General features: G+C 54.7%; 1 protein-coding gene across 5 annotated transcripts in view; it reads left to right on the top strand.

Moving 5' to 3' along the window:
• Positions 1–12,657, top strand: part of CACNA2D2 (calcium voltage-gated channel auxiliary subunit alpha2delta 2) — a 147,868-nt gene that overhangs the window by 16,566 nt on the left and 118,645 nt on the right. The gene's annotated exons all lie outside the window — the stretch shown is intronic.

Raw genomic sequence — 12,657 nt, 5'->3', positions numbered from 1 at the left:
GACAGGTGGCCATGTTGAGGATGGCTATTTGTGGCTCAGCGAGGATTTGATTTGTGCTGGGGGTGGGGAGGATGTGCAGGAGAGGAAATAGCGATGTGTGAATCACAGAATCTGGCCAGAGCCGTTGGTGACACATGCACAGGGCTGCCCCTCCCCACCCCACCCCACCCCGGTCGGGCTTTGACTGTTGGTGTGGGGCAGGAACCAGGCGACCGGAGCGCCCGGGCTTTTCCCTGACTCACCTAGTGACCTCCACAGGTGCCTCAACCCTACTGTGCTCCTCCTAAGGCCAGGCTTGAGTTGTGGTTTCCCCATCACAGCACCTGGTGAGGGCTGGGCACATGGGGCTGCATCAGTACATTCACCTCCCAAGAGTCAGCCTTACCGAGCCTCCGTTTATCCAGTTGTTAGATGGGCCTGTGGTGGTTTGGAGCTATGTACCCCAGAAATGTGTTCTTAGACTTGGTCCATTCCTGTGGCTGTGAACTCTGATGAAGAGGACCTTTTGATGGGGTTATTTCAGACAAGGTGTGACCCAGGATGGGTCTTAGTCCTATTACTGGAGACCTTATAAGGAAGGTCACAGAGAAAGAAGGAAGCCACAGAGGGAGCAGCCAGAAGCTGAAAGTCAGTGGGACCCAGAAGGGAGAGGCCGGGAGAGGCTGCCACGTGCATTTCCACGTGACAGAGGAGCCCAGGACCAAGGATCACTGGCAGCCAGCCCCTACCTGCCAGTCTTCAGGAAGAAAGCATCACCTTGCTGGTGCCTTAATTTGGACTTCCCCTAGCTCAAAATTGTGAGCCAATAAATTCTCATTGTTTAAGGCAACACATTGCATGGTCTTTGCTTTAGCAACAAGGAAATGAAAACAGATTTTGGTAACAGGAAAGTGGGGTGCTGCTATTGCAAATACCTAAAAATGTGGAGACAGTTTTGGAATTGGTAATGGATAGAGGCTAGAAGAATTGTGAGGTGCCTGATAGAAAAGGCCTAGATTGCTTTGTAGAGACTGTTGGTAGAAATATGGATGCTAAAGGTACTTCTGATGAGGTCTTAGAAGGAAAAGATGAGTGTGTTATTGAAAACTGGAGGAAAAGTGATCCTTGTTTTAAAATGGCAGAGAACTTGGTGAAATTGAGTTCTGATGTCAGATGGAAGGCGGAACTTGAAAGCAATGAACTTGGATATTTAGTGGAAGAGATTTCCAAGCTAAGTGTGGAAAGCACAGCCTGGTTTCTCCTTGCAGCTAATAGTGAAATGCAAGAGGAAAGGGGTAAGCTGAGAAACGAACTCTTAAGCACAAAGAAGTAAGAAATTGATTATTTGGAAAATTCTGAGTCCAGCCAGATAGTGTGCTCTGAGACCAGAGCCAGGTGCAGCTGTATCAGGGACCTCCCTGAGCTTCCAGAAAACAAGTCCTCAGAGAATCGGGCTCCGTGTGAGGGTTTAACTGATCAGGGAGCCAGTCAGCCATTTCAGTAGAAGTCAGGATTGGAAATGCGGTTATGCAGAAATGATGATTTGGACCTCCGTGAACTGCATGCAAAGCTGACAATTTTTTTGTGAAATTTGTATGAGTGCCAGCCTGAGCTAAAGGGGATAGAGAAGGAACAAATTGAAGGAAGAATGACTTCCAGGGCAGAGCCATGGAAGTGAGGTCTGGACTGAAGATCTCTCCTTGGGCCAAGAGAGTGGGCCCACCCCTGTGTGTGGAAAGGGGGGTCCCCTCTGTGCATGGCGGGAGCAGGCCAAATGTCCCAGTGTGTGGAGGGGGTGGGCCTGGTACCCTGTTGTTCAGGAAGGGTGTTGTCACCCCAGTGCTCAGAGAATTTGGAGTTTGCAGAGAGCGTGGCTGCCACCCTTATGCTCAGATAGGGTGGGGCCTGTGTCCCAGGTTTGCAGAAAGTCTGGCTGCAATCCCATTGCTCAGAGAGGGTAGGGCGTACACCCGGTGTTCAGGCAGAGCATGGCTGCTGCACAACTGCTGGGAAGGGATGGGGATGCCCCTCTATCAGGCCTGGAGGACAAAATAGCAAGCCATAGGTGACTCTCAGACCTTGAAATCGAATGGTGTTTGCCCTTCAGGGTTTCAGAATTGTTTGGAACACATGACCTCTGTTTTCCTTCCAATTTCTCCCTTCTGGAATGGGAATGTCTATCCTATGCCTGAACCACCATTGTATATTGGAAGCAGATAATTTGTTTTCTAGGTTTCATAGGTCCACAGATAGAAGGCCACACCCATAATCGATTTTCATGAGACTTGGTGCTTAGCATTGTTACTGAAATGACTTACGGCTTTTGGGATATTGTGATGGAATGAATGTATTTTGCATATAGAAAGAACATGTCTTAGGGGAGTTCAGAGGATGGACTGTTGTGGCTTGGAGCTATATACCCCAGAAAAACATGTTCTTAGACTTGGTCCATTCCTGTAGCTGTGAACTCCTGTAAGTAGTACATTTTGGTGAGGTTACTTCAGATAAAGTGTGGCCCAGGGTGGGTCTTAATCCTATTACTGAAGACCTTATAGGGAAGGTCACAGAGAGAGAAAGAAGCCACAGAGGGAGCAGCCAGAAGTTGCTTCTTCCCAGAAGAAGAGGGAGAGGCCAGGAGAAGCCATCACATGCTTTGCCATGTGACAGAAAAGCCAAGAACCAAGGATCACTGGCAGCCAGCCCCAGAACACCCGTCTGCAGGAAGAAAGTGTCACCTTGATGACACTTCGATTTGGACTTCTCAAAACTGTTAAGGCAACCCATTGCATGGTGTTTGCTTTAGCAACAAGAACACTGGAGCTGGGTCTGCCAGGTTATGCTCCCATTGTGCCTGATGCCCTGGAGGACGTGGTGGGTAGAGGAGGAGGCCCTGCAAATGCCCATGGTCTATGTTGGTGACTGGGGTGGGTGACTCCAGGCCTGGGGAGCAGATGGTAGATCCTGGCAGATACCTGCCCCAGTGCCCTTGGTGTGCCCCATACCCTGTGCCGCTGGAGGCCTTGGCTGGTTCATGAGCTCCTCTTCCTCATTGTTCAGTCCCAGCTCTTGACTGTCGGGAAATTCACAAACAAGGACACCTGGCACCCTGGAGACCCATGAGCGTCATCCATGAAGGGTGTTGCTGATTTTATCTTGGACCTCAAGAAAGGACTCTCCCACCACCCTCAGGCAGCGAGCTATATATCTCTGCTTCCATTGGTGACCGTTTGTCTCTGTGTACCTCTGTGTGCCAGAAGTTTCTCAGTAGAGTGTGGTGAAACCAACACACAAGAACAAACTGGGTGCTGGAGGTGACAGGAACTGCAGAGTCCCCCATGGATTCCAAATCCATCCTCTTCAGATCAGCTTCATTGTTCATCATGGTTATTAACTTTAAAAAGAGCCGTGTTTTACAGTGCTACCTTCTAAAATATATTTATACTCATGAGTTACTACCTTACCAGTTGCATGTTGGGGTTCTGCGTAGGATTGTGTTGGAAAATAAAAGGTGGATGATTCTGCTGCTAGAGCAGTTAGAAAACCTCCAGTGTGGCCCAGCTCCGTTAGTCCACAGATGGAAACCCAGGCCCGGGGAGGGAGAGGGTGAGCCTGCACAAAGTCCGCAGGCTCCGGCCCCACAGTGTGCAAGAGGAGGCACCATGGGACAGGGAGTGGATAGGGGTGCTGGGCAGCTTCCAACCCCCCACACCACCCCGGCCCAGGTTGGCCCACCTTGGGGACAGGGTGACAGAGATGGAGCAGAGGACAGACAGCCTGGGCCCCACCCACTCCTCCCCTCACTTGCGCTTGCTTCCTGGAAGAAGTGGCTGCTCCAGTACCAGGCCCCTCTGGGAGAGCCATGAATTATGCACAGAAGCCACAGGCCTGGGCAGGCCCATCATAAATGAGCCTTAATAATTCATGCGGAGAGGAGGCAGGGAGAGGGCGGGACTCTCCGGCTGGCCTTGGGGCAGCTGCTGCCCTGCCGGCTCCCCCGCAGCTCCCCCTGCCCACTGCCTGCCTGCTCCCGGGGCTGGATCCACGCAGGCTGGGACAGGATGGCTGGGCAATTGCCCCGCACCCCTGCTCTCTCCGGGGTTGTATCAGCTCCGCAGAGGGCCTCTTCTTCCTGGTGTGGGAGAAGGTGGCTCCCCACTCAGGGCTTACAGCCCGGGACAGAGGAATACAGTAAATAAGAGAGAGGAGGAGGTCTGACAGAATTTTATCTAGAATAACTCCAGGACGGGATCTGGAGAATGCTGCGGGGGGTGGGGTGCAATTTAAATTGGGGGTGCCAAGGTGGACCTTGCTTAGCAGGTGATATGTGTGCAGAGACCTGAGGCAGGCGGGGAGGAGCCCATGGGCTTCCGAGGAGGGACTGCTCCAGGCAGAGGGAACAGCGTGCACCCAAGCAGAGAGCGCACGGGGTGTCCGAGGCACAGTGAGGAAGCCAGTGTGGCCAGAGGAGCAAGGTCAATGGGGCCACTGGGGGCAGAGCCACTGGACAGACTTGGGCTTTTCCTTGAGCACCGTGGAGCTCAGCAAGGTGTTGACAGAGAAGGAACCCAATTCTAACAGGACACTGGCTGTGTGTGGAGGTGAACAGATGGGGGACAGCAGGGCCTGAGGGCAGAAGCTGGAGACCAGTGAACCAGTGACCGCGCTGGTCCAGGAGAGAGGTGATGGAGGCCCAAGCCAGGCTGGAGGCCAGGGAAGCGGTGGGCAGCGGTGGATTTGGGCACATTGAGAAGGTGGAGCCAGCAGGACCTGCCAATGGTTGGATGTGAGCATGAGAGAAAGGGGCTTTGGGAATCACCTCGAGGCTTTTGGCCTTGAACAGGGGGAGCTGCCAAGAGCTGAGCCAGGGGAGGCAGTGTGGAGGGAGGGGAAGGCTGGCGGTCAGGGTCTCGGTTTTGTACACACTTAGTTTGCGAGGCCCGTTCGACCAAGGGGCCGTGTCGCCTCGGCAGCTGGGCATTCAAGGCTGGCCTCCTGATGAGAGGTGCGTGCAATCCTGATTGGTGCCCATCAGCTGTGCAAACTTGGGCACATCACTCCACTGCTCTATGCCTTGGTTTCCCTGCTGAGGACTGGGGGTGATAATCCAGCTGCTGTGAAGATGAATTATGACCAATCACTGTTGTGACACTCAGCTCCTGGGGGCAGGCCTCAGGCAAGGAGAGCTCCAGTCAGATCCCTTGGGATGTTGAACCTTAAAGGGCTCATGGAGACCTCAATCACCGCCCCTTGAGCAGAGAGGGAAACTGAGACCTGGAGAGGCTAAGCCACAGAGCTGGGTGTGGGCTGCAGAGCAGTTCCTGGCACACGGGCTCAGGGCCGGGCTGGCACCTGGCTGAGCCCACCAACCCTGGGTCTGTGGCCTTGTTGTCCTCACCTCTCAGCAGACCAGCATTTTCTTTCCTGCTCCACACACCCCCATCCTTCTCCCCTGCTCCTGGGTGCCTTCTCCAGGGACCCCTCCCCCTGCCCCCGGTACTGCAGGGGCTGCTGGGGTAGAATTTGCTCCCATGGAAGTTGGAGCAGACTCTTTTGCGGCCTCTCCCTGCTGCTGGAAAAACCAAGACTAAACCTGGGGGGTGTGGAGGTCAGCCGAGGGGTGGCAATAAGGATGTATAATCACTCTGTGCTGCCTCTTCATTCAGTTCACTTTATAGATGAACTAACTGAGGCTCAGAGAGGTGAGAGGATGTACCCAAGGTCACACAGCCAAAACACGGCAGAACACAATTCAGGCTCAGGTCAACCTTCAGTGCTGACCTCCTAACTGCTGCTGGAAAACCGTCTTTCCTCTCTCTCGGCCCGTACATCCCTGGCTGATGCCTCGCCTCATTCAGGCTGTCCCCCCGCTCCTGGTGCCCCCAGACCCTCAATCGGACATTCTGATGGTAGTTTGAGGCAGGGTGCTGTGCTCACTTGCTGTGTGGCCCTGAACACTCTCCATTCATCTCTGGGCCCAGGGGCTCGCTGGGACTCTCCCAGATCCAGGCTGTGCTCCTCCCCTCCCCATCAGCGTGGTGATGAATAAATATCGGGCTGGACCCGGTGCCCTAATTAAAGCCAATGGCTGTTCACTGCATGTCTGAGCCTGTGCCTCACAGCCAATCGCCAATTTGAAGGGAAAGCTCTTTCCCAGCAAAGAAAGAGAAGGGACAGCCCGTAATTAATAACCTCATTAAGACGTGGTATTTGGGCAGGGTCCCAAGACACACATAGTTGAGGCCGATGGATTTGGACTAATTTGAGCTTTAACAGCAGCAGCCCCTCCTCAGCTACACGTGGTCCCCAAGGATCCCTCGTGATAAATGGGCTGGCGGGGGGTGGGAGTGGCGCTCCTGGGGGCATTGCAAGGCTCACACTAGGGGTCTCTCCGGCTGGATCACAAACAGGTGACTTCTGTGCCTTGGTTTACCTGCCTATGAACTGGTAGGCAACTAGCTGGGGAGCATAAGCCACCAGGGACCAGCTGAAGAAGGAGGCCCCTTTCTCACCCTGGTCTCAGTTTCCCTTTCACGTGGTTGGTGCAGTTTGAGGCCAGTGCTAACTGGCCTCAGTGTCTCAAGGCCCTCTGATCTCAACAGCCTGGAGGGGCTTGGCCCTGCTGGCCTCTCAAGGGTGGGTGGCCTCAGCCAAATCACTGCCCTCCACTGACCCCTTCCTCATTGGGAGGCTGTAATCAAAACAGGGCAGGGGTGAGGGGCTCTTTCCTGGGTGTTGAGCCCCATAAGACAGCAAGGCCCTGGAGTCTTCCCTTCCTGAGCAGATGTGCAGGAAGGGTGCTCTGATCCCTGGTGAGGGGCCACACCAGGTCTCCCCCGTGTCAGGGGTCTCTGAGGGAGCACGCTTAGCTGCACTTAGCTGCAGGTCTGAGGAGAGCTTCGTGTACAAATGCGTGTGTATGAGAGTGTGGGTGGCAGTCATGTTGTTAATATCCCCTACACAGGCAGAGGTTTCCACTAAGGCCCTGGGAGGTGGGAAGGCAGTGAACTCTATCTCCATATTCTGGATGGGAAAACTGAGACCTAAGCAGACTGCATCTGGTCAGGGTTTCAAAACAGGGAGAGCTTGATCTGGGTGCTCAGTCCAGAAGCAGAGGGACATCTGCCTGAGTGATCAGGGAGGGCTGCCTGGAGGAGGTGGCCCTGGAGATGCCACTATCCTGGAGTGCAGCCCAGAGTTTCCTGCTGTTTGCAGCAGGGCAGGGGCTAGGGAGGGCCACGGCCAGCCATGTCCCCAGCCCTGCTCCAACAAGGCCATGGCTGCCCTTTGATCTTTGAGTGGCTGTTGGGGGAGGCATACCCTCTCCAGGCCGGGACCAGGGAGTGGTCATCTCATCTTCCTCTGGGGCTGGGTTTGCCTAACACCCCTGCCCTCTGACCCCCACTCTCTTGGGCTCTCTCCAGTTAGCGTCTCTCTCTGTCTGTCACTCCTGCCCCCCTTTCCCACCCTGTCTCCTTCTTTCCCCTTCAGAAGACTGCGAAGGCGCTGAGGTGGGAGGTGGCAGACCAGCCGAAATATAATCAGAATAATTAAATAGTACTTTATTTTAAATCATTGCCTCCCCCAGATCTGGGAGAATAATTGGCCAGCCTGTCATGAGAGAAGCAAGAGACCTGCAGGTTTTCAGCTGCCGCAGCCTCAGAAAAGTTCCAGCCTCATCCCGTCCCCGTGCCATTGCTAACTTTGATTCACAGTGCCCTTGGCAGCAAGTGGCCTCTGCTGTGCCTGCTCCTCCATGCCCCTCAACTGACACCCCCCCCTTGCCCAGTTCTGTCCTGGCATCCACCCCTCCTGTCTCACCTGCTATCCCATTTGAGCACCACCCCCACCCCCAGTGACTGCTCTGATGGGCTTTGGGGAGGGCTGTAGACTGTGTGTGGGCCCCTGATGGAGTCGGGTTACCCAGGCAGGCTGCCTGGAGGAGGTGGTAACAAATGCCTCCATGTGAGTGATCTTGCAGAGGTAGAGCCTGGGGGTGGTCCCAGTGGTTCAGCTTCCCGAGGCTGCCTGGAAACATATGGGACACTCCTTCTTCCATCCCTGCCCCTCTACCATGAACGACGCTGCCGTACCTCACCAGGGGCCTCTGCCTCTCCGGGGCCTGTCCCTGTTCTTGAACAAAGCTCCTCCCCCTTCCCTCTCGCTGGTCCAGCAGCCCACACCCACCCGTGCCCTCTGAGGGTGAACCTAACAGTGTCACCTGTCTCTGGTTTTTTGATTTGTTTAATTATAGATGAGTTTTCTGCATAATTTATTCCAAAAGCCTGGATTATACTGTACAATTAAATCACATTCTGATCAACAACTTCACATATAAAATTAACAACTGGCAACAGTCTAATCTGTGCTTCTGCATCTGTACGTGGGCTTTCTTCCTTCTTAGCCCCCTCCTCCCTCTCCCCAGTCTCTGCCCTGGCTGGTCTCCTCCACCCCTTCCCTCTCCCCTCTCTTCTCCCTCTTTCTTCCCCTGCTGTCCCCTGTCTCCACCCCCCACCCCCACCCAGGTGAGTATCTGGTGGCTGATCCTCTGATCCCTCCCCCAGCTCATCACACCACCTGAAACCTCAGAGCTGGAGACCCCACCTGAGGGCCCTGGGTTGGACCTGGGGCCTTCTGGGCCTAGCTGGGGTCTTAATGGTTCTGTCTGCCGAGGGGGGTCCTCGGCCCGGCTCCTCACCCCATGCAGGGATGACTCTGCTTCCTGGCCTGACAGGCCTGATGGTGAGCCTCCCCCCTCACCCCCCCACCTGCATCTTTGCCCTGAGCCAAGTTTGTCCTGAGCCTGTCAGTCAGGCAGTAAAAAGGGTAGGGGAGTGGGGGTAGAAAGGAGCCCTGCGGGTCATTGTTTCCTTCCACCACCCCCCCCCCCGCCCCTCCCCACGGGCATTCATCAGAGATTTCCTGAGCACTCACTGGGCCCTTAGGGCTTGCAGGGGCCTGTGTGGCATGAGCCTCTCACCCTCGAGGGACTACCCAGCAATAATCCTACCCATCAAAGTTTCTATGTAGATTTGTGGTTTGCAAGTTACCTTCAAGTCCATTAAAACTATTCGGCCAAATGATCCTTATTATCCTGTTTGCAGCTGGGAAAGCTGAGGTTTGGAGGCAATGGAGCTCTCTGGGGTCTCACAGCCGGAGGCAGCCTCTCCATTAGGCTTCCCAGCTGAGACCGGAAGGGTGGGGTCATGGGGCCTTTGGAGCCAGGAGGATGGGTCTGGCTTGTCTCTAAGTATTTGGCCCTAACCCATCCTTTGCCTTGCCGGGATCCTCAGTTTTCTTGTCTGTGGAATGGGAGCACAGCGCCTGCACCTCTAGGTTTGGGCACATTGGAGAACATGGTAGTGCAAGGCTGAGTCCCTAACCTCTCCTGTCCCCTGGCTGCACAGGCCTCCTCCCAGGCACACTGTCCCCTCACCATCTTGCACTTAGAGACAAGCAGTGTCATCTCTGTGAAGAGCATGGGCAGTCACCTGGTGACAGGATGTTGGGGACCCAGCAGGTGGCAGGTGGGAGTGTGACCAGCGGGCAACACTGTCTGGCCAGGGGGGCAAATTGGCGGGATTTGGTGAGATTGCCTTTCACCCAGCAGGGCCGTGGGTGCTTCCAAAGCCTCCACCCCATTCTGCTGGCGCGGCCGCGGCTGTGCTGGTCAGCGTTGGTAGCTTGGTGGGTGGTTTCCAGGCCCTTGGGCAGGAACACTGCAGGTGCACAGCTGACCCCTGGCCACTCTGGTGCCTGTGTCACCCCCTCAGAGCCGACACCAGCCAAACCGGGGAACCCACAAGTTCCCATCTCTGTGACATGATTATACATAATGTTCTTTTAAACTCTTGGACACACGTATTGCCTTCCTAATTGGGTTTGTTTCAGGTGAATAATCAGAGTAACTTGTTTTCCCTGGCACTGTGCTGACCATCAGTGGATCCGGGGCCTGGGGTGTGTCCATCAGACCCACGGGGCCACCTCTAGACCCCAGGAGGGTGGGTGAGGTGTGGTGTGTCCCAACATGTCATGGGTGGGCCAGTCCCCGAGGCCCATAGCAGAGTCTAGAGCTGCTCAGCCTAGGGGTGGGAGTGGGGAAACTGCATGCATGTGTGTGGGGTGTGTGTGTGTGTGTGTGTGTGTGTGTGAGAGAGAGAGAGAGAGAGAGAGAGAGAAATAGAGAGAGACAGAGAGAGTGTGTGTATGTGAGACAGAGAAGGAGGGAGGGAGGGAGAAAATTGGGGAGAATTCTGTAAAACTGGACTTTATCCTGAGATTTGGCTCTACTAAACACATTTTAGTGCTGAAATGTCTTTTTTTTTTTTGAGGAAATGACAGTGATTATAGTAATAATGCATTGTCTGAGCAAAGTAAGAACTCAGCATCCATCTCTCAATTAATTTTCTATCACTTATCTGTGAAATCCTAGGACCTGAGACCTATAGATACACTAAAAAAGAGTCAATAGCCTGGGGTCGAATCAGTTAGTTAGTTTTCCAAGGAGGAAAAACACCCTGATTTGTGGCGTTTGCTTATTTCCATGGTATAAATGTCCCCACTGTGGTCGACCTTGGGCCCCCAAGGTGACTGCACTGAACGTGGTGTTGGGAAGAGGTCACGTGGTCAGCTCTCGTGAGCTGGTGCCACAGGCTCCAGCACATCCGAGTTGAGTCCTCTGTCCACCACTTCCTGCATGGGTGACCTTGGGCAGGTCACATAAGCCCTCTGTGCCTCAGTTTCCTCATCGTGAGTTGGAGGTGATAGTGTCTGAAGCAAGAGAGAGCAGATGACCAGCTGACACAGCACCTTTTACATAGTGGGTGGGTGATAAATAAAAGCCCCAAGAAGGATTGTGATTAGCATTTTGTCCCCTAGACCAGTGAGTGGCTGAGGTCAGTGTCAGGGCCAGGGCACAGCTAATAGCTCTCCCTGGAGATCAGCTCCTTGACCCAGGCCCTTTCATTTGTTACCTGCCTGGTCTGGACGCAGGACTGTGTGCCAGTACATCCCGACATTAGCCCCCGGAGCTTCATCTCGGGAGCACAAAACAGCTGCCGACCACCCTATCCACCCAGAGCCAGGACCAAGCCATCAGTACCAGGTGGATGGATCCAGGGGCCAAGCAGACTCTTGCTTTTCCACTGTGCTTTGCCCTCCCCAGGCTGGTGGCTGAGGCCTGATTGCCCTTCTTAGGCCCCTGTCCTGGCACAGGGTTAGGTTTCTCCCCTGCGGTGGGAAGTGGAGGTGGGAATCAGGCTGCGGCTCAGCCAACAACAAGCCAAAGCTAATACCTCTTTCTTTTGATGTTGATTTCTTCTTTTTTCCATCATGGTCCTGACATTCAGCTTGGCAAATTGCAATTAGTGGGTTGCCTGCCTCCTGCTCTGAGTTCCCATGCCAACCGACCCTAGCAAACACAAAGGCACAGGCCCAGCCCCCCAGCCACAGGCCCAAGAAGGGGTGTGGGGCAGGGACTGGGGTAGAGACTTGGGCTCTTCTGACTCAGAGATCCAGAAGAGAGCTGATGCTCCAAGTAGCATTAGGGAAGGCGGCAGGGCCAGGGAATGTGCTGGACCCTCAGATCCTGGGATACCCTTCCACAGGCTGGGGGTGCTGGCAACACTCACCCCTACCATGCCCTATGGGCTGTACTTCACCTGTGGCTTATCCCAGTCTTGGTGGTAATTCTCACATGGGATCTCCTTGGAGGGGCCCTGTTCTCCAAGATAGGAGGGTTTCTGGCAGGATGGGGAAATTGAGGTAGAGTTTTAACACATTAAAGGCAGCCCATGGGCCAGGGAGTCTTGGCCACAGCAGAGAGCATCTTTGGCGGTGTGGAGCACGTCTGTGGCCAGCCCCTGGCGGGGACCAGTAGGATTTAGCTCACCTGATCTGGCACTGCCTGAAGGGGCCACACGTTCCGCAGATACCATCCCTGTTCATGGGTGGGGGTGCTGAGAATGCAGGGCCATGTGGCCACTTGTCCATCCTGTTCACGCAGAGCTTTCGGACCCCTGTGCTATAACCTTGACTCACCTATTCTCATGTGTCCTCACAATACCCTAAGAGGTGGCCCCAAATGATTCACATTCCCAAGGAGGAGACTGAGACACAGATAGATTAAAAGGAGCCCAAGATGGCACCAGCGTGAGGGTGACCTGCTCGGGACAGTGGATCAGGCACCCAGAAAGGGTGGGAAGCTCTGAATCGGACCTGTGGTGGGCAGGTCACACAGGACATCCAGCAAGGAGCCTCGAACAAGCATCTGTTCACCAGGACATCAGGAAAGCAAGCCCATCTGAGCCAGAAGCTTGCCACATCCATTGCTCAGATGAAGCCCAGAGGGGCAGGCACCTGCCCCGAGTCACACAGCAACTTGGTGGTGGCAGCAGGGACTTGGGTTCCCTCCCCTTCCCCAGGCCCCACACAGCCCACTGACACCCTCCTTCCCCCCAGTGTCCAGTTGTTCCCATGTTCAGAGCAGTGACATCAAGGGCTGACTCTTCATGGTGAAAAATGGTTTCCCTGCAGCCTTCTGCAAGCTGCTGAACTCCCTCAGTGCATTTAAAGTACAGGCCTCGCTCCTCCCTGGCAGTCCAGCCGGCACTGGGAGGGCCAGGGCCACCAAGTCTGGGCTTCAAAGGGGCATGACAGGCATGCCCTGGTCCCGGCCTGTGT

Source organism: Choloepus didactylus, chromosome 1, assembly GCF_015220235.1.
Source record: "Choloepus didactylus isolate mChoDid1 chromosome 1, mChoDid1.pri, whole genome shotgun sequence".
Classification (NCBI taxonomy): Eukaryota; Metazoa; Chordata; class Mammalia; order Pilosa; family Megalonychidae; genus Choloepus; species Choloepus didactylus.
Note: the sequence above shows the minus strand (reverse complement) of the source record. Positions and strands in the feature narration are given on the sequence as shown.